Genomic DNA, 23,311 nt, shown 5'->3' on the forward strand with positions numbered 1-23,311 from the left:
ACAGAATCATTATGCAGTGCTTTATGTTGAGATTCTCAACATAGTCTGCAATCTCCTGGCCTTCGAATGGGAAAACCCCTGTTTGTTCTGAGATCCCATTGGAAAAATCTTTTCTAGTTTTGGAACTGTTTTTCCTGCTGAAGAGTTGAGTAACACTTCTACCTTGGTATATCTGTTGTAGGGTCTATTACCATTAGCAGATGGTGATTGTTAAGTAGGGTTGTAAAGTAGTCACTCAGGGGACAATGGATGTGTTGAGAGTTCCCATGATTGGATTAGCACAGAAGGGTCAGTTTGTTCTAACACTTGGCATGTTAAGCAATCATTTGTTTTACTATTAGTTTAAGGTTTGGAAACCAGACATTGCTCCTTAATCTCATTTTGGTCTTGAGAATTCCTTTATGCAACTGGTGTGCAGGCTTCACTCAGTGGATATCAGGTTAACCAGGATTAAAATGTGGATGCCTGCCAGCATGACACCTTCCTCAGCTATCAGCACTTCATTTCTGGCATTATACAGGGCTTGGAGTTGTACTTGCCTAGGACATAGGGCTGCAACCTACTGATAAGTAGGTATCAAGATCTGCATTGTCTCTCTGCAGTGGCTACAAGTGTTTGGGGGTGGAGATTGCAGACAGGGATGCCTGCCCATTGCTCACACCCATAGAGACCTTTCTTATTGGAGCCTTTAGCAGGAGTGTTGGGGAAAAATCCAAGAGCCTGATATTCATAGAAGAATCTGCACACAAGCCAATTCCTGTCCATCATACTTCTCCAATTAAAAACAAATGCCTCAGGAAAACAAATTGGCTTTCATGTCTGGAGTGGTATGGGAGCTCCCTATGAGCATGTGGTGGCCAGGCAACTGTGACACCTACAACCCCATGGAGGGGGGAGTAGCTGATGCCCCCTTATTGAGGAAACAGTGGACTTTAGATGGGCCACAGGGGAAACATAATCTAATGCTTGGCACTCTGACCTCATTGTGCAATGAATGTTATGTTGTAACTGATGGCAAATATGTCGCACCTGTTATTTTTCTCTGTTCTGTGACAAAATGTGAAAAATAAAGAGTTTGCAAATTATGGACAAAACTGCCTAGGTGAAGCAAAACTGCTGACAGTAGATTTTTGCATCAATTTATGGACAGTTCCTGAAAAATGTGAGTGGGTGGTGACCCTATATGCCTGCCTCTGCTCACCTTGAGCCCACTTCCCACAAGTAGTCTCCAACCAACAGGAGAACATCAGCAGAGGGTGCATTGCGCCTCTGAAAAGCATGAGTCCAGATCAAACAGTAGACAGTTGTGGAGTTGGTAAGGCAGGTGGTGCTGGGCTAGGAAATCCTTCAGGGCTTACTGAATTTCACAACATGGAGTTTATATGTGTTTTGTTTCCCTGCAGGAGGGCCTTGCTGCACAGGAGAGGAAGATCAATTGACTCTTCTCCTGTACAGCTTCTATGCCCACCCTAGACACCATCATCTTGTCAACCCCAGATGTCACCATCTATGTTGTGTTTGGCCGTCTGACCTATTCCACTACACTGTGACTCATACCCATCAGGTGTCAGGGCCTTTCTCCATTGTCAACATACTTGTGCAGGAAGAAACAACATCTTTCACCAGGAGTAAAATTACTTTACAATGTGTAGGAAGTTTTATTGTATTGTAAAGTGGGCGATGGATTGTGTCCAATTTTATATGTCTGTGACGTATTCAGATACTTGAAGTAGTGAGGTGCATGCACGACAGGTCTTGAACATGATTAGTGACACATGTTCAAGGAAGTGAGGATGGCATCCACTACTGTGTGTAAGTGGGGGTCTTCCAGGTCCCTGGCTAACTTGTGCTGGTCCTGGGTTCAGACTGAAGTTACTTGTAATTATATGAGTTAGTTTGCTATTGTTCCTTGATGTGTGCATGTGATTGGGGTTAGATGTGGTTAATTTCCTTTTCTTAAAATCAGTATGTTTTACAGTATATGTTTATATCGTTTAGCAACCCGTCTGTGTGATGTAAACAGGGGGAATGTATAAACTATGCATCCAGAGGCATTTAAAAAAAATTGGCGCAAAACTGCGCTAATGTAGTCTTGTGGCAAAAATATTAGTGCCTGCTTGCGCTATTCCACAGCACCAGCCAGGTGCCACATTTCAGGAATTACACAAGCTGGCACTAAGATTCAGCTAGAGTCATCAAAAATTACCCTAGCTGGCTGGGGGTGGTGGTATGGGGTGAGGAGGTTGTGTGCTAAAAAGACATTAGGCTGGTTAGCGGCAAAAAAATGCCACTAACCAGCCTTGCGTCATTTCCAGGTGCCCAACCTTCCTGAAACGTGACTCCTGTCTTAGAAAATACAGGTGTCATACCCACCACCCCAATGGCCAGCACAGGGGACCAGTGCCCCCTGGGCATGGCCATTGATCCCAGTACCATGCAGGGGGCCCCTTGTTACTTACCCTAACACTTACCTATACTGACCCTACTTTTCTGTGGTGTCCCTCTGGTGTGGGTGGGAGTGTTCCTGGTGCTTGGGGTCGGCAACTGCCGGTCCATTCCATGGTGTTTGACCTTGGAAATGGGTCAACAGGTCCCCTAATGACTGGTCTGACCCAGGCATTAAATAATGGCTCTAATCAAGTTTAGCGCCATTATTTGGGGCCTCACCACTCGTGCGTCATTTTTGCACGAGGGCATAAATATGGCGCTATGGGGATAGTGCCATTTTTTAGATGGCAACGGCTACCTTGCATCTCATTGAAGCAAGGTAGGTTCATGCATTCCAAAAACTTGTGTAAATTCCTATATTTTGATGCTAGTTGTGTCTAGCGTCAAAATATAAATATGGAGTTAAGTTTGTGCCGACTTTGCATTAAAAAATGACGCAAATTAGGCGCAAATAGTGCATAAATATGCCTGCTTGTGTAATGTATGCAACATTCTGTGTTTCATTTCCAGAGTTTTGCACACATTCTTTGTGCTTACTTTAAAAAAAATTTATGCACTAGAGTTGTACTTCTGTGTGTCTGCATATTTCTGAATGCAGATTTCTCCTTGTAAATTGGATCCAATGGTATGCACTTGACGTGGAAGAGACTTATTGAGTGTCATACAGTTTCACTACATACAGACCTTGCCCAGGTAAATACATTCTTTATACACCTACGCCTTCATATCTGAGTGTAGGAGTAATTCTCTCAGCATGGTCCCACTTATCCTTTACAAAAATGCTTCCTTTCGTTAGGTGAAGGAAAAAGTGGAGGAATTGCGTGACGCATGGGGAAGAGATACATAAATTGCAAATAATGACCATGCATGTGTTATTCTCCTTACTGGTACCTCAAAGCAGCTTTTGACGTCCCCTAGTGCCCATACAACCTTGGAGTTTTTCTTGTTACCTCCATATTTCCAAGTCTCACAAAATAACAAAAGTCTTGCAAGGCTTGGAAATGTCAGTGGACATTTTCTGGGGTCTGCTATGTTAACCAGGTCCTCTTGTCACTTAACACTTCATATTGACAACTTTGAGAGGGTGCGGTGGTCACGAGATGTGTGTTTTGTGTCAAGAACTGGATGTAGCAGTAGTATTAAATTTTATTAGCAAAGTTAATTAAAACCAACGCCAATTTAAGAACTAATCATATAATCGTGTCAAATAATCACTGGCATGTGCTCTTAACTTGAACTTTGAGTACACACAATACAAAAACAGTCCCCAATTATTAGTATTGATTGTTTTTTAGCATTTCATTATGCACTATATAAAAAGGTTACCCTATCGGCTTGTCATAGTTCTAAATCATTTTCTTAAAATATTAGGCTAAAAACTGGGTCTTAAGTCAGAGCACTCGCTTGCAGCAATATATAAAGTGACAGTGCATCCTAGTTACTAAACATAAAATGCAATCAGTTTCAAAATGATAAAACAAGCATATTAAAACTACTTTATCAATCTAAGGCCCGTATTTATACTTTTTTAGCGCTGCATTTGCGCCGCTTTTTGATGCAAAAGTGGTGCAAACTTACAAAATACAATTGTATTTTGTAAGTTTGCGCCGCTTTTGCATAAAAAAATGACGCAAATGCGGTGCTAGAAAAGTATAAATATGGGCCTAAATGACTTAAAACTCCCCAAGGGTGCACACTAACCCTTCAACTCTAGAAGTTGGCTTTTGTTTTCTCCATCCACCCATTATACTAAGGTTTGCCATTTGAGTACTCATTAACATAGACCCATAAACATTTAAAGCATCTACATGCCGTTCAGTAGTTATCTATGTTCTACCTACTCAACTATTGTCTCCATTTCTTTGAAGGCCTGCACCATGAATTTAGTCCCCTGACAAGAAAAGGGAATTGAAGTGCCACTCAACCATCTAATAATGGCAGGCCAACATGAGCGTTTGTTTAATGACCAAAGAATGTATTTCAAATACTTTCTCCTATGTTCTACTAGCACCGGACACACACAAAAAACATGAACAAGTGACTCATGTTTATACCCACAAAGGTGACAAGATTGTGTCTGTGAATGCTGTCTCCACGAAGGGACCATGTCCTTGGTTTCCATCATGCCAAAACACAATTGCATGAATTGATGTTTCAGAGTCTGAGTGAAGGGTACTGCTAGATATTCCTGAACCCTTATAGTTTTGTATCATTATAATATGGTCCAGGCATGTCGTCTTGTGGAAAGCGTGTTTTTGTCTGTAATTAAGGACTATAACCAAGTGGCAGCGTTTGACATCTGGTAAAACTCCACTTTACCCAAGCTCATGTCCTATTCATCTTGCAAGCCTAGTTCCTTTATAGAATTATTTAGGTGATGACCCCATGAGCCTTTATCATTATAACATTGTTGCTCCTCAATTTCAATCCAGCATAGATTGTTAATGATACCAATCTCTGCTGCTCGCATTCTCCAACAGAATTTGATATAAGCACTTTTGCTCTGCTGCTCATAGTTTTTCAGTCCAAATTCTAAGCGTACCTGAGCTGGTGAGACTGAGCTTGCAATCTGGAACACTGTTTTGTAGGCCTTCGTTTGAATTTGGTTGTAGAAAGCTGTTTCCTTATTCAGCATTATTTCAGCTGTGCTGACATTACAGAGAGCAGATGGTTATAAGACGAGCAACTCAGTTTCTGTTTTAACATCTTGAATCCCTAGGTCAAGGAAAGGGCCTTTGCTTGATCAGCAGCAAGCTGAGGTTTAAAGGTCAGGTGATGATTCACTGTGAAACCCAAGTATTTGTAAGAAGGGACAGCCTCCATTTGAGTTCCATTAATTAACCATGCAAATGATTTGAACTTCGAGTAAACCAATCGGACTACCTTAGTTTTATTCAAGTTCAATTCCAGACCTTGCTTAACAATATGAATAGTGAGTGCATTGATGCTGTGCTGCGGTCCAACTGGTGTTTGACTGAGTAGTACTATGTCTTATGCATACTGTAGCCATGCTATGGCTTCCTGGGCTAAAAGGGGCAGATGACTATTTACTGGTGCAAGTGCAACGGCCAAGTCTGCAACGAATAGATTAAACAGCATGGGGGCAAGGACACATCCTTGCTTTCGACCATTTGAGGTTTGAATTCTGTTGTTGATTTGTCCACCCTCTTTAATTTTAACTTGGACCCAAGTACCCTAGTATAGTTCCATCATTGTGTTCAATAGGCTATTGGGGAGGCCCCAGCCTTTCATTTTTTCCCACGGGTAAGTTCTTTTTACACTGTCAAAGGCAGACCTAAGGTCAATGACCTAAGGCTAATGGCCCATACCAACGCTGAAGCCTGTCTGACTTTCTGGTAATAGATGTCTCTCGTGAATCCATATCGGTAGTTGTTGCAAAAAACAAGATGCATAAAGCTTTGCTTTGATGTTGATCAAGGCCATTAACCTGTAGTTTAAAGGGAAAGGAGGATTGCCAGTCTTCTGAATCGGATGAAAGATGCTGCCTTTCCGTGTGTCTGGCAGACACTTTGTACCCTGGAGATCATTAAAGAGCAGAGCCAGATAATAAGCCCAGTATGTTGATGTTGTATATCCTCTAAAAATGGTGTTTGGAATTCCACTCTGACTGGCGGCCCCTTCCGATTTTAAATTTTCCATAGGGCCTGTCAGCTGCTCAATGTCTATGTCCATTAGAGCGTGTTCTTGTTGAAAATCAAGCGAGGAGGAATTTGTTTTCAGCTTCCCTCGAAAGCCAAAGTTGGTCATACTTGAATTATGGTGAGCCAGAGAGTCCTCCCCCTTCCCTTGTTGGTCTGGGGAGGAATACATTGCTTCCCAAGTGGAAGCGTCTATACCTGCGTTAGAATGTCGATTTTTACTCTGGCCTATCCCATTCACCAATTGCCAAAACGTTTTTATTATTCTTCTGTTTATTGGACATAAGGAGCTTAATCCACAGGTCTTCATATTATCTCTGTTTTTCCATCCAGGAAATCTCTGTTACATTGAGCTCTCAGTTCAAGTAGCCTGGTTTTGTCGGGTTCAACCCCATCCTCTATCCTTTGCCACTTTTTTTGTGTCTCTTGCGACGTGATTTGAGAACTGAATGAATCCACATGAGTGAATTCTGTAAACACTAATGGAATTAATTAGAACACGTTTGTCTCACATTTTATTCAATCAAGCAAGGGTATGTGATTTTGCTGAGGACTCTGAAGTTGTTGTTTTCCTCAGATAATCTTATTTTGTGTGTAAAAAGAATCCTACATAGATGTAGTTCTATTGGTGATGTGATTGTGAGCCCATGCTGCTTCTGCAACTATTGCAGATAATACGTTCATCCATGACCTTACATTGTCTGCACGGATTTCCTGCACATCAGAAATACTTAATGTAGCAGCTGTAATTGACATGTGTCACTTAGCTGATGTTGCTGGTGCACTATATCTTTAAAAGTTAGCTAATTTACAACTGGGGTCTGAGCCCCTGAAGTTTAAATAAGAAACATACATTTATCTTTTAATATTAAATCCACATCTATAATTTATAAAGCAATTTGTGTTGGAGTCGCAGTCATCACCCACGTGAAAGATTATTTACAACTTCAAGTTTGTGCAGCATTTTTTACAACTTTATGCGCTGGCAAATAGAAGAGTGCTCCCTAGAGCTTCAGATATAACAGGCAATGCACTTGGAAATGTAAGTACTTACATCCATTCAAGTGACATGATGGTTGGATATATTCCTCTGAGACGAGAGAGTGTTAGAAACTGAACAGAATATTCAAGATGATATGTAAAACCTCCATCTTTGTGGTTAGTAAATTGTTGTACTTATTAATACTGCCTTGCAGGGAGACCTTTTTTCAAAGAATTACAAATGTTCCTGGAGCTTCATTATACAAAGTACACAGGGGATGCAAGAGGTTTGTAATCCCTCTTTTTGTACTTCAACTTCAATTTGGTATTACTGTGGGAAACTGGCACTTTGTTCCAGTTTCCCCCCACGTTTTGCCTAGCTTCTGGATGCAACTTTGACTGGAGCGCACTGGGATCCTCCTAAGCAAGTCCCCAGTGCCAGTATTATTTCCCCAAAACATTGTGAAGGTAATTGGATACACCTTTAACTGCCACTATAAGTCCCTAGTAAATGGCACTTAGGTACACAGGGCAGGGGGTACTAAGGTTTGGCCCCTGAGGGCAGTTGCACTGATTGTGCCACCCTCTAGGGCCATGCATCCAGATGCACCCAGCACCGTCATTGCAGGCTGGGTGTCCTGGTGCAAACCTAAAACACAAATTCGACATGGTACACTGCCTGTGTGCCCTGTCCACCATACACTGCATACACTCTGGATAAGACACCCCTCTGGCAGGCCTACCAGCCCTAAGGCAGGGTGCACCATAATATATGTGAGGGCAATACTGCATGAGCAATATGCCCCAACTGTGTCCTTGCCAAACTTGGAACATAGGGAGTGAACAGAGCAGCCATTTTAATGCATGTGCTGGTCAGTTTCCCAGCTACATAATGGCCACTCTGAACCCTGGGTTGTTTAGTATCAAACAACTCAGAATCATAAATCTAAACTGGTACCAGTATTGGATTTATCCTTAAATGTGCCCTCTGCAAAAGCTAACTACCTTGGCACGGTTGCTGACTGGTCCCAACCAGCTTACCACCTTCACACACAAATCTGAAGTCCTGGGGTGAGATCTTGAGCTCTCTGGGATTCAGAACAATGCTCTTCCTGGGTGAAGGTGCTAACATCCCTTCCCCCAGGAATGTGCACTGCCCTACTGGTGAGCTTCAAAGGGCTTACTGCCCTTGAAACTCGAACCCAGGCCTTCTAGTAGCAGCTGAGGGCCTCCCCCTTTGCAAACCCCTGTTTTTGGTGGAGCAAAGGATGGAAACCACACAAAGAGTAGGGGGAGTGGTCACACTTGGCACGCATGGCCCATAAAGTGTTGCCCTTGAGGTGGATTCTCCATTTTATTTTTCTACATTTATGATAGAAGGAAAATAGTCAATCAGGTTTAGGGAAGTGACTCTTCCCACAGGAAGTGGTCACTATAGTGGTTGTAGCCACCCAAAGGTGAGTGTCCCATTGGACACTATCAGGTACCCCCTCAAATGCCCACTAAATTCAGTATTTAGTGGACATCCCCTAGACCAGGAAAACAGATTCAAAGGGCACAAAGAAGACCAGCACAAAGAAGATCCAAGGCATGAGAACTGTGGACCTGCTGCACAAAGAAAAGGTGCTAAACCCTGCCTGCTGCACCAAGGACACAACAATCACCACTGAGGAACTGATGGGCAACTGGACTGACCTCAAGAACCCCAGAGGACCTTCAGGCTTTGCCAATTACCCAAGAACTCCCTCCAGAGTAGAGGTACAACTCTGCTACAAAGAAAAACCAGCAACCCAGTGAGGGTCACTTCACTGACTGGCTGCTAACTTCCAAACTAGAACTCACAGTCAGACCAGACAACACACCAACAACCACATGGACAAACCATGTAAGTGTGTCAAGCTTGGTGGCACTGTCCTCTCCAGTGGCCGAACCATTATAATTCCCTTGGTACTGGTCAGCTGACGTTGGACACCAGGGAAACCAGCCCACCCACAGCTGAAAAAAGACCAGGAGGAAGCCCCAGTTAAGGGACTTCAAGAACACCCTGGACCTCCCACCAGTGTCCTCCATTGTCCGGGTAAGCAACCCTTGAAGTGACTTACCTCCAGATCGAAAGGACATCACAGCCCAGCCCCTGGCTCACCAAATTGTTCTGCACCCAGCAGCCCTGTGCCCTGCAATGAAGAACCTGCTGTGCCCTAAGGGTCCCTCACCCCTTGCGACCTAGACCCTCCAAGGGGACCCCATGGAAAGACCTCTAAACTTACCTACACAGACCTTTTCCAAGTGGTCCCCCGCAGTGGCCCTGCACGAGCTCCAGAGACTTTCCACCATTGCTCCTGTCAAAACCGGGAGCCGCCCAAACTTCTCCAGATGGCACAGTGTACCCACCGACGTCCTCGACCAACTTGCAAATAAATAACTCGGTAAAGCAACTGTGTGATTTTATATGTATTTTTAAAGGTCACTTTCTATTGATTCCTATGGTGCGTAATTACGCACAAAAAGACTATTTTTTAAACTTCAAAAATCCGTATCTCGAAAAGTACTTAACCAATTTTGATGAGTGTGGTCCTAAAATTTATATAAAAATCTGAAGTATGTTTATAAATTGGTCTTGAATTATTCCCTTGAATGGGTCAGTTGCATGATTGATATTGTGAGCACAAGAAATGCTTTGCAATTCTCCAATATTGGCATAACTGCTCAACCATGCTACCATAAAAATTACAGCATTAGGCAATCTAGTTGTTACCTCTGCAAAGCAACGTGTGGTTGCCTGGACCCCCTGCACAGGGTGCCTAGCTCTGCACACTACATAGATGGCCAGCCTCCTACATTTACAGGAGGGGCAGCAGATGCTTGCAAGTCCTTTTCCGTAATATGTATTGCTCCTGGGAAGTATGTGCATGAGTGCAATCACAAGAAGGTGTTCGCTCATTTGCATTGCTGCATGGCACCATGCAAATGAGGGAACACTGTGCTTTTGCCTGTGTGCCCTACAAGATTGCTCCCTGGGGGAGAGTTGCGGGGGCAGCCTTCCACAGCCTTCCACAGGTGGAGGCAGTACCACACTGCACTTTCCTAGGGGTGTAAGAAACTGGGCTCTTTGAAGATGCCCCCATTTAAACTACTAATACTATAATTTTTTTATCTGAAAGTTCACTGAGGCCTCTTAATCAGACTTCAGTGCCAGTGCTATTTCCCTTACATTGTACTGTGATTTTGTAAACCCAATTGGCAAAGACTGTATCACCCCTGTAGGGCCCTAGTAAATGGTACCAGTGGTACCCAGGGAAGGGATGAAAGGAGTCACCAGGGCTGCCCTGCTTGGCCTGAGTAAAAGCAAAGCCTGCACAAGCAGCTTGTCTGCTTGAGTTTGACTCTGACCACACATAGTGCAGGCAGAGTCCCTTCACTGCCCATAGTACAGGTCAGCCACCCCTAAGGTAGACTTCCTATAGCCCAGGAAGCAGGCGGCACTGTGCACTGTGTTATGAGTGAGGATGTTTGTGAACTAGCATATGTGACCCTTTCATGGCATTTCAAATGTAATGCTACCGCAAGTGACTTGAGGTCCATAGGATAACATGGGCTGGCACATGGTGGTGTCCTTAGAGAATGCCAACCAAGTTGCCAGCTTTTTCTTGCATTGGCAGGCTCCGCCGAGTCATTTGCCACCAAGTCAAACAAGAGTCTGCCGACCTGCTGGTTGTGCTAGCACTTTTCCCAGGATGGAAACAAAGGACCTGTGCAGGGAGGAGGTCACACATCCGGCCTCCCAGGGTGGCTAGTGTTTACCGTGATCAAGGCGGTGAGCCTAAAGGGCTTTCACCACCCTTGATATGTAATCTCTTGTCCCCCACTCGAGGACAAAGCCCTGTTTGCCCTCTACATGGTCACAGGCAAGAAAATTAGTTATTCAGGAGACGTACACCTCCAAGTGGCTAGCCACACCTTTAGGGTGGGCTAGGAGGTCTGTACAGCTGAGGGAAGGTTCTGCCATGCTGTCAAACTATAGAATTAGAGGGGTCTGGGTACAAATGTGACATACTCTCACAGGAAGTCATCACCTCAGGGGCAGACTAGCTGCAGGGACCAGTGGTCCTCTGTCCCCCACAGCCTTAAAAACCCCCCTAAACTAGAACTTAAGGCCCCCCCTGGCACCAGAACCTCAGTTCTGACTTTGAACCCGAGGGAAGACAAAGAGAAGACTCTGTCACCGACAACAGAACTTTGGACTCCGCCACACCACAAAGAGAGGACACTTAAGTGCCCAGAGGAGACCATATACTAGAACTGTGTGTTTGACATGTACCCTTGGCAAACGTTAATTCTCCCCACGAAGAGGGATTTCAGTGGATGCCAGAAACTGAAGCAGACTCCCCTGACTGGTGGAATTAGTCACCTACAACTTGCAGAAGAATCGTTGTGCTGTGTAACAAGAAGTGGAACCCATCGGTTCCCTCTTAAGGTTGCCCAAAGAAAATCAGTGACCTGCACCCCAGGAATTGTAGGGAGGATCACACCAAGTTTTTTAGCTGCTGCACCACTCCTGTCGACCTCAGTCAACAAAGTGCCAGTTGACTACTTTTGCCACTGCCAAGGCTTATTGGTCACCTGCCTAGAACCGATCCCATCCACGGACATCACCCACTCTAGAGCAACTCCCAACTATAGTGACCAATGTCAGCAACGACCCCACTGCTGAGGTCCTGCATCCTGAAGAAGGAGACTTTGACAAAGTGGAAAAGTATCTTTGGCCGTGCCTTCCCGTGATTGACAGCTGCAACGCCACTTCTGCACCTGGAGCCGCCAGATGTGGTGGTGGAGTACCAGTTGTTGAATTCAGGTCCTAGGACCCCAAAGGCCTATACTGTCTGAGGGTAGAGTGTAAATCCATCTCAAAGTGTGGTTTTGAAGAATGTTGCATCCTTGATTGACAGCCCAGGCTGTTCCTGATCTTTTCTAAGGACAGCAAAGCTACCTCTGCACCTGGACTCCCTTGGCAAGATAAAAAGGTCCTGTCTACAGAAACATGGTCTAGGGACCCATCAGACCTTAACTGCAGGTGAGTTCCATGTAACTCACCCCTTAAGCGAGCAACTGCACACTGCTTTCCCCCATTGAATTCAATGGTATTCGTTTGACAACTAAAAGTGCATCAATTTTTAAGCACTTTAAAAATCCACAAGTCTGGTTGTATGTAAGATGCAAAGTTTGTTTTGGTGTTTAAATTAAGATACAAATCTGCTTCATTTTTCTAAATTGGTGTTGGATTACTTTTTAGTCGTGTCACCTACTTATCATCCATGTTGATGTTGTGAAATGCTTTACACATGTTCACCTAAGTAGCCTGATTTCTCTTTGTCACTGTACCAGGGCTGAGCTAAGGTTTACTGGTATAGACCCAATGTCCACTTTTAGGTAATGTGTTAGCATTACATGGTAAGAGCCCCAGTCATACCACATAATGCTACCACCTTGCCACAGGGGGAGTCCCTGTTCCTTACTCAAACTGAGGTTTGTCTGTCTCAAGTGCAAGTCAGAGTTTCAAACTGCAAGTCTGACTTTCACCAATATGCTCCTCAGCACAGGTGAGACTTTGCACTGAAGACAGTTAATTTTTTATTATAATCAAGTACACTTTCCTGGGCTGTGCCTGGTGAAACAAGTTAGAGGTGTTCTGAGATGCAAATGGAGTCCCTTTATGTTGGGCTTGAACTCCAAGAAATGCACTACAAAGCTTCAGTTCTTGATCTCTCCCACTAGGATCTCGAGTACTCCTTCTTGCGCCTTGAGCTGAGGTGTGTTCTCATAATTGAAGTGCTCAAGGAACACAGTGCTCTATGCTCCCTGCCAAGCTTCTGGTCACAAACTTTTCAGTTGGCCCTCTTGCCATTCATCTCCTTCTCATCTGGTATATGTCTGAAAAGTTGCAGTTTTTGGGGGGTTTCACCATGCCGAAAGCATATTGTTTCTTTCTCACCAAATGCAGGAGCAGATGTAGAAGGCACTCATGGATTGTTTTGCAGTGTACTTTTCACTAAGGCTCTGAGCTGTAAAACAGCAGTCTCACCAAATTCTCACTGCTCAGATCGCCTACTCTTTGCTAAATGGTTGATGTGCCTCACGCTACTATGAGAGAAGCCTGAAGCCTAAAGGTAAACCCAATGAAAACACTAGAATGCCATTTAAAATGTCCAAAGGTCTATGGACTCTGCAACAAGTCAGTTGACTTCAAAGGCAGCTCCACCATCATTGCTAGGTGTGCCAAGCCTGTGGTATTGTGTTTGAGTCCACAAACCTGGAACATTCTTTTTTTAAAATGTACTTTTTCAATGAACACCTAGCTTAAAATTGAATCTAATGTATGGCCTGAACCATTACATAGGTACATGATTTAGGGGGTCATTATGACCCCGGCGGTCAGTATAATAGTGGAGGTAGTACTGCCAACAGGATGGCAGTACATACCTCCACTATTATGACATTGGCAGTTTGGCCAAAGCCAAACTGCCAAGTTAACACACCGACAACCATGGCGGTAACGACTGCCGGGCTGGAGACTACAGTCATGGAACATGATACGGTAGGTGGCGTTTTGATGGTGTGCAGCAGCACCACCTTCATAATTCCATGGACGGTCGGTAGCCACGGCTATGGTTTGTTGGCAGCCGTCGCCGTGACAGTAGGCGGCATTTGCCGCCAATGTCATAATGAGGACCTTAGTTCTTACATTTGAAGCTATTCCCAATTTTTTGGTCCCAATACTATTTTTCAAGACCAAGGATCCAGCACACATAAAATAGAACCTATTGCTCTCAAACTTAGTGCAGAATGAGTCCATGGTGTCCCAAGAACACGAACCATGGATGGACACCCAACATGGATCCATGAGTTTCAAAATCTGGGGTCTCAGTATCTAAACCCATGTAATTAGGGATGCAAACTCTTGGATTCACTCTGTCAGTCTTCGGGAACCTCAAGAGGAATTGCCAAACCCTACTACTCACTTTTCCAACTGAAACTGTGGGAGGCCCTTAGGGGTCCATACCTAGGGATGGCAGTGGTTAGCACGTTTTACCTTAATAAGTAGACTTTCAAGGGGACGCAAATAGGTTGATGAACCTTTTAATTAGTTTCAGATGTTCTCCAATATAATAAACAATAGTCAATAATCAATACACAATAATCATTAGTCAAAATCAATAATCAATGGAGTCAGTAAGAATCATGCACCATGACCTTTCAGCCATGAATAACCACACCTTTCGGAAGGTTTAGTAATTTTTTATTTCCCTTATATTAACAATGCTAAAGTCATTTAGATTAATCTCAATATCTAATGAAACACATATAAGAACAATACTAGTTGACCAAAGTGGCGGGAGAAACGCAATCTAATCAAAGCTTGAATCACAGCACATTCTAAGGCAACGGTGCAGCACAAAAGCACAGTCAGCTGCAACAAGGATGTGTCATACATAGAATTCAGCAAGATGATTTGTCAAAACAATAGTCCCTGTAATTCATCAGTCGTCAGTTGAATACCCTCATCTAACCCAGATTAGCATCAGCATGTTGGACTTCATGAAAAGCAATTTAGCACGCTAATTTAGAAAACATCTACCTATGGATCTATCAAAACAGCGCAGTTGGTACCTAGAAAGAAAAGGCATAAAAATGCAATTCAGTCACATTGTCATATCTACCTACCCACGGTATGGGTCAGCAAGCAGAATCAATCTTCGTCCTCAGGTCATCAATCGATCAGCAAAGCATCAGGCTCTCAGTCAGCGAGTATGAGCCCAATGACAGAATCTCAAATCTCTTCTTCCCTCTAATCACATCTCATAATGGGGTCTGAAGTCTTCTCCCTCTGTCATATTGTTATATCAACGTCACCTAAACTATCCCCTAATTACCCATTGGTCAGTCAATCGTATGTTTTACTTTATCCAATAATATTTCAATACCAAATCTATGAATTCTAATATTTCGCTTTTCATGCAAAGTTGTTTGGTCCACTTTACGATGTCCTCATCTTCCGGCTCATCAGGTAACAAATTTGTTGCATCTTCATCTCCAGTCAGTGTCTTCATTGTTCGCGTCCTGGAAAAGTACATCTCACACACATTACACACAAGTCAATACATTACTAGAGACAACATCTCCTGTCCGTCGGTTCCCAAAGAAAGCTCCTGTTAAGCACTTTTAATAAGACAATGGACTTTTTCACAGCTTAGTTCACTCTGTCCGCATTTCACTAAACCGCTAAGAAATACAGCTTCTGCATGAGACCTGGAAAATTAAGCCAAGACACTCGCTTAAGGCCTACAATTAATAGGCTAAAGTATATTTCATAACCCTAAATATGACATATCACTACATTTAATCTAATACATTTTTGATATTTCATCAGTATTAATCATTAGTTAGTACATTTCGTGGCCATTCTTCGAGGTCACATTTCTAAATGCGTGCATTATTTTTCTCTACGTTATTCATTTTCTACAAACTTCATTATTCAAAATACATGAACACTCATTAGTAATGTCTAATTAATACACCTGCTTCAGCACAGTCAGGGTGTACCTTTCCTGTGACTAATGTGGCCTTTTGATTTTTTTGCAGTATGTTCACCCCATGCCCCATACCATGTAACAGAAACAACAAAATAAACTTTTCTCTTTTTGACAGACAATCAGAACCTTGGGATCTGTGAATTGTGATTTAGAATTCCCAGACCGAAATAAACAAAGGGGAAAAACACATAAGTTCAGACAAAAGTAATTATTTATCTTAATTTGGGTCTATGACCTTACCTTAAACCCAGAGTTAAGGACAATTAGCAGACTAATGATTCAGATAACTGTAACGTTTTAACCCTTTCAAGCCCATTAACTATTTAACAACACTAGTTTAATAGTTTCTCAAAATAATGAAAGGTTTTGCACAAAACAAAGCAAAGGCATGTCATTGAGTATATTTCTAGTTTCATGCCAAGCCTGGTGTAATTTCAGTCATCTTTTTTTATGTGTACCAGAGAACACATATTCCTACAGGGGTTAAAATGGGATATGTCTGTTTTCTAACCCACATTTTATCCCCCCCCCGATAAATCTGCACAAAACATGCCAAACTGAACCAAATTTGGATGAACTTCACCTAGAGAAAGTTTAATGCAGATGTTTCAACTGAAAGACAGCGTTATTAACTCTGACTACACCAAGACAAATCAATCTCTATTGTCCATTGTCATATATATATCATGTTATGATGCATGTTTTTATTAGCACAAAATGCAATTGTATGAAATCCATAAGTCATTGTGGAAAAAACATCACGATAACAGCCTCATCAGGGCTTCACCATTGCCCGTTGTTTAGTTAGTTCTCTTTCCATGAAAGTTAAGGCAAAACTGAAACTTTCATATTGCAGTCAGAGGTCACTGAGTGCTAACAATGCAGAAAATTCAAACATATCTGAGTTTACCTATTGTCTATTATTCAGAAGTTAGTCCCATGTGGTTCATATGATTGCCCAAAAGGTGCAACTATTTTTACTGGTACCTGCATTAGGTTTGGCTTCTTGTATTGTTTTCAGAATTTTCAACCATGTTGAAATCGTGGTGCACAAAAAAGTGCATGTTTCCTAATGTTTATTAAATTAAAGCCAGTTCATAACTCTCTTAATCACAGATGATATTGTCCTTTTTCTCTGTTTTCCCCACATTGTCTTATCCATACTACAATTATACCCTTCTTAAAGTGCCTCCACTGGCTCTCCGTATAACAATATATCAAATTAAAATATGTTGTGTATTACTCATAAGCCACTTCGCTAAATAGTCCTAATTTACCTTAAAAAATTGTCCACTCCTTTCAGACCCACTAAGAACTTAAGATCATTCATTACATCACATCTCATTACATAAAAGCCTAATCCGCTGAAACATGGAGGACGATCTTCATAGTTGTTTGAGCCTTGATTCCAAAACAACCTTGATCTAAATACCCCTGTAGTAAATGGGTACCACAGTACCCAGGGAAAGGGATGTTGAGAGTACGCCCCTGGGGGCACCGGGACTGATTGTGACACCCCCAAGGGCCCAGCACCCTGATGCACCCAACATGGCCATTGCAGGCTGAGTGTACTGGGGCAACCCTAAAAGGATAAATTCGACATGGCACACTCTCTGTGTGCCCTGTCCACCATACACTACATATATTATGGGCAAGTCACCCCTCTAGCAGGCCTTTCAGCCCAGAGGCAGGGTGCACCATACTGTATGTGAGGGCATAGCTGCAGGATCATTATGTCCCCATTGTGTCCTTGCTAAACCTGGGACATAGTGAGTGAACAGAGCAGCCATTTGAATGTATGTACTGGGCACTGGTCAAACACGTGTTCCCCAGCTACATAATGGCCACTCTGCACCCTGGGTTGTTTGGTATAAAATAAACAGAATTTTAAATCCAAACTGATACCAGTATTGGATTTAACCTTAAATGTACCCGGGGCCACCTTAGAGGTGTTCTGTGCAAAAGCTAACCCTAACTGGCAGAGTTGCTTGCTGGTTCCATCTAGCTTCCATTCCAGACAGCCAATATAAAAACTTGGGAGAGAGCCCTAGCTCTCTGGTTTGTAAGACAATGACCTTCCCGGGTGGAGGAGCTAACATCCATTCCCTCAGGAATGTGCAACACCCTGGAGGTGAGTTTCAGAGGGCTACAGCCCCTGAAACTTGACCCACCAGGCCTGCTGCTAGCAGCAGAGGGGTTCCCCCTTTGCAAACCCTCCCTTTTGGCGGGGGCAAAGGCGGGAAACCAGACAAAGGGTAGGAGTAGTGGCCTCACTGAGCATGCACCACCCCTAAGGGCTTGCATGCAAAGTGGACCCACTGATTCATATTTCTCCATCTTGGAATGGAGAGAGACAGCCAATGAGGATTTGGGAAGAGACCCTTACCACAGGAACTGGTCACTATAGTGGGTGTAGCCACCGAAGGGTAAGTGCCCCATTGGACACTCCCAGGTTCCCCCTGAAAAACACCCACTAAATTCAGTACTTAGGGGGCTCCCCTAGACCAGGTTTTTAGATCTGAAAAAGCTTTGAAGAAGATTCGAAAAGGATTCCAAGAAGACAAGAAAACCAGCACAAGAGAAACCACCAGGACGAGAAATTAGGACCTGCTGCACCAGGAGAGGCGCCAAGACCCCTGCTTGCTGCACCTGAGTCTTGACAATCGTGATAGCGGAGGAGCAGAACACTGGACTTACCCGAAGAAACCTGGGGGGCCTTGAGGCTTCAAGGATCACCCCAGATCTCCCTCCTGGGTGAAGGCATCACTCAAGAAAAGCAAGTAAACTGAAAAAGACCAAGAAACCTGTAAAGGACACTTCACTGAATTGCCGCTATATCAGCGACCGGAAGTCCCAGCTGGACCCAACAGCACACATATGACAGACTAGAGTAGCCCCCCAATTGTACTGAGTTTGGTGGCGCTACAACCCCTGGTAGCCGAGATAGAGAAATACCCTGGGTCCTGGTCAGCTGACGTCAGACCATGAGAAAACCAGCTCCCTCAGAGCTAACAAAGGATCAGAAGGAAGCCCCAGTTGATGGATTTCAGGCACACCCCAGACCTCCGATCAGAGTGCCCCCTTTGGTCTGCAAGCGATCCCCAAAGAGACTTACCTCCAGCTCCAGGGGACTCTGTTGCACACAGCATCTAAGACCTCCAAAACTCACAGCACTTGGCCACCCTAGGCCTTGAATCGCGGACTCTGCTGTGTGCCCCAGGTCCCCAAACTCTTGTCATCTCGACAGCCAAAGGGGACCCCAAGGCACCACTATGAAGTTTCAAACCAGCTCCTTTTCCAAGTGGCCCTGTGCCAAGAATATGCCAATGGTGCTCCCTCCGAAACTGGGAGCTGCCCGATGCTCTCCAGCTGGCACAAGGTGCCCACCGACCTCTGCGACCATCCTGCAAAAGAAGAGACTGGTAACTCAACTGTAAGATTTTTAATGCATTTTTAAAAGTGACTGCCTATTGATTCCAATGGTGCGTAATTACGCACAGAAAGACTAACTATACTAAAAATTTAAAAAGTAATAACAAGAAAAGTACTCAAACTATTCTAAAGATTTTGGTCTTAAAAATTATATAAAAGTCTGAAGTGTTTTTTTTTTAATCTGGTCTCGAGTTATTCATTGAGTGTGTGTGGTGCATGATTGGATTTGTGAGTACAGCAAATACGTAGCACATCTCCTGGATTAGCCTAACTGCTCGACCAGCTGCCTTACAAATTAGAGCATTAGGTGGTCTGATTGTTATCCCTGAAGACTAACTTGTGGTTGTTCGGACCCTCTGCATAGTGTATTTGTTTTTTGTCCACTACATAGAGGGCCAGCCTTCAACAAGAAGTCGCTAACATAAGTAAAAAAAACAGGACCGTATGACTGTTCTTTTATATTTGTAGAAGCCTTCAACACTCCACTCATTTTTAGACTGGATAGATATTGGCCTCAAGTTGACTTCCTTCTAAGTGATTGTACTTTAGATAGAATTCTGCAATTAGGTTTAACATCCTATTACTTATTTTTATTGCCAGTTTTTCTTGTTACATTGGCTATCAGGGAACATAAAGGCACTATACAAAACTCCTCAAATAAATTAATAAATAGTCCTTAATCATCCGTGCTCCCTCCTTTCTTAATATATACAATGTTGGGGAATTGTGTAACAGCTAGTCCCCTTAACAACAACGTTTTGTTTCTCAAGGAATTTGCATTCATTGATTTCCTTTTGATGCACAGGGGTCACCAGTTTTGTGAGCACTTCAGCCAGTAAGCAATCAGCTGGATCTTCTGTTAATTTATAATACCCCCTTGCGGCTTTCATATGTGGTTCCTCTGCTAGAGATCATTCATTTAGGTCTTTTCCATACCTCATATTTTCTGGCTGTGCACCTTAACAAATGTATTGCAATGCACTTTTTAGCCAACGCCGTGCAAAGGAAGATGAATCTCATTTACATATTTTTCTTTATGGGAAATATTCCAAACAAACACTACTTGATGAATTAAGTCGGCAATGCTCCAATCATTGCCTAGAAGATCGTCACAACTTTGTCCCTAAATCCCGCTTCCCAGGAGCACTCCCAAAACTTATGAAGGACGTTTTCCACAACAGAGCAACATCTGTTGCATGCTGATGTTCAACCTGGAGAAATTGAGGCAAATCTTTTAGGGGTATGATATGTTTTGTGTAAACTGTTGTTGGAAAAGTCATGTATGTTATTCCCCATAATGAATTCCTTAGTATGGCATTAGGAGGGTACGTCCCAGCTAACAAATAATGTATTCAAGTTATTGTCAGCATCAAGGCAGTGTACAATGTATTATAGTTGTCTTGATGCATAACATAAGAATAAGGTTCTAATTCCGAGTTTGGAGGTCTTGCGACCGCCAAACTCACTTTGACAGTGAGACCGACACAATCCTGGCAGTCCGACCGCCAGATTTCGACTCTGGCGGTCAGACCACCAGGACACTGCTGCCCCCGCCAGGATCATGGATCCCAACGGGTTGTCGAAGTTGGGGTCAGCCACAACAGTGCTGAATTCAGCATCTCTGTGCTGATCACGACTTCCCTTTCCACCAGCCTTCTTATGGCAGGGTCCCTGCCATGAACAGGCTGGTGGAAAGGCACTGCTGGGGGCCAAAGGAGGGCCCCTGAATTGGCCACAATCAGGTTGTGGACAGTGCAGGGCTTCCCCCTAACCAGCACCTGTGGAATGCGCACTGTCTGGTACGGCAGACAGTGCGCATTCCGAGGGTTCTGTGGGCACTTTCTGTGCAATGGCATTTGCCTCGGCTCCCTGAAGAGCCGAGGCCAATGCCGTTGCACTGTTTTCACCTGGCTTAGCGATGGGACCTTCTAATATGGAGGTTTCAACTCGTCAGCCCAGAGTAAACATGATATTTGGGTCGGGGGAGATCACCAGCTCTACAGCGGTCTCCTCTCCACTGGGCTGCCTGCCAAACTCGTAATCAGGCCCTAAGTGTAGTAAACCAAGCCCATAGGAGCCTTAGAATTTCTATTTTGACTTGACAACACCTCCCAGACCAAATCAATGAGTCCATCAGTTTGTCTAGATCACAAAATAGACTCGAGGGCAATGGAACACTGCAGTATATACAGGCATTGTGGAAAAAAAAATTTTATCAGTGAAATTTGTTCCATGATAGAAAGCTGTTACAGCGTTTAAAAGTCTACTGTAACCATGAGGCCATAAGTACTTTCCCCATGTTTATTCAGTATTTATATCACATGACAATAGTCACTTGTATTCCCATTCCCAAATATCAGTAGTGTCCGTTCTCCCTTTTCAGTACTGAAAGTCTGGAAGAGTGTTAGCTCTCATACCTCTCAAACTGACCAGCACAACAAGCTTTGACTTGTCCTAAATCATTTTTAATCCTCAAATGCTACGCTGTTTCTCAAGTTCAGTGAGGAGGATCATTACTGAGCTATGGATTTTTAAGTAAACCAATGAGTATTCTGCATAAGACGCACAATATAATTTGTTAATCTAATTTGTAATTTGCTCTCTTTTATTTCCTGATTGTGCTGAAAGATCTGAGGGGTACATTCATTTTGGCACAAAACTATGTTTGCTGACTTTAGTAAGTATGGATTTACATCAAAATACATGGGTGAATGCATGGGAACGCCTATGCTCCATCAATGTAGTGCCTCCCAGAAGCAACGGAACTCAAAGCTTGCTATGCACTAGCTTGTATTACTTTTAGGATACAATCCCATGCAGAGACACACAAATCTTGATTTTTATATCTTGGTATACCCTGGCATGGATTTCGCCAAAAGTGGTGAGTAGGAGGCTGGCCTGGTTTGAAGTGGGTACCTAAGGTACTTACACCTTATCCCTTATTAGTGACATTTAGACAGTGTCTAGAATCCAGGATTTCTGTAGTGTTGGATGAGCAGCCAAGGCCTAACTAGGAGACATGCAAAGCTCATGCAATACCACTGTAGTCACACAGTACTCACACACATGAAAGAAAATACTCAGTGTTACAAAAATAAAGGTACTTTATTTTGGTGACACAAATGTCACAAATACCATAGAGACTATACTCCCTTAGGAGGTAGGTAATACACAAATTATATACACTAGTATGTAGAAAAAGCTGTAAAAATGGTTAGAAACAGTACAAATAGCGAAAATCACAATAGCTAGAAATAGGCATGGGGAAACACAAACCATACACTAAGAAAGTGGAATGCGAAAGTTAGTTTCCCACTTAGAAAAGTGGGGTGTGTAGAGGGGTGCTGGGAGTATTAGAAAATACCAAAGGTAAGTAATAGAACCCACCCCAGAGCCCAGGAAAGCAGGAGTAAATCTCAGTAACTTTCCTAGAACACATAAGAACATGAGAAAGAAGATTATGGAAGAACTAGAAGAGGCTGTAAGACACCAATGATGAATTTCTGGACCTGAAGACCTGTGAAGAACGGGACCAAGTCCAAGAAGCACTGAAGACTCCAGGGAGAACAGGAGCCCCTGCTAACCCTGATGAAGATGTATAAGAAGAACCACCGGTGAAGAAGAACCGTTAGTACTGCACCCAAGAAGATGGATGCAGGTTCCTGGTGGGTGCAAGTGATGTCCCTCCCGTATGGATGATTGCAGTCCGGTTTGCGTTGCTGGATTCCGCCAACAAGCCTTTGCACCCACAAAGCACGCAGTTAGTGGACATGGTGCTGCCCAGGATCAGGACGGACCTGGTGGTCTTTACATAGGAGGGGGAATCAGAGGGGGCTCACAGCAACTCAGAGAGCCTTCAGAAGACCAGGCAGTGCACACAGGAGTCCCACAGAATGGGGACAAAGGAGGTGCAAAAGGAGGTCCAAGCAGCACTACACAAAGGGATCCCATGCTACCGAAAAACCACTGAGGAAGCGTCACAGCAAGGAGAGCTGGGGGCCGGAGCTGAATGGTGCATGAAGAATATTGTGGAAGGATGCCAACAAGTCTTGGCAACTGCAAAACATGCAGTGCACGTGGGTACTGTCTTGCGTGGGAGGGCAAGTTCTTATCTCCACCAAAGTTGGACAGTAGGATGTCAGGACCGTTGGGACCACTTCAGTCCACCAGCAGTGATGCAGGATCCATGCAACTTATCAGCAG

Source organism: Pleurodeles waltl, chromosome 2_2 (genome assembly GCF_031143425.1).
Source record: "Pleurodeles waltl isolate 20211129_DDA chromosome 2_2, aPleWal1.hap1.20221129, whole genome shotgun sequence".
In the NCBI taxonomy this organism is placed as follows: Eukaryota; Metazoa; Chordata; class Amphibia; order Caudata; family Salamandridae; genus Pleurodeles; species Pleurodeles waltl.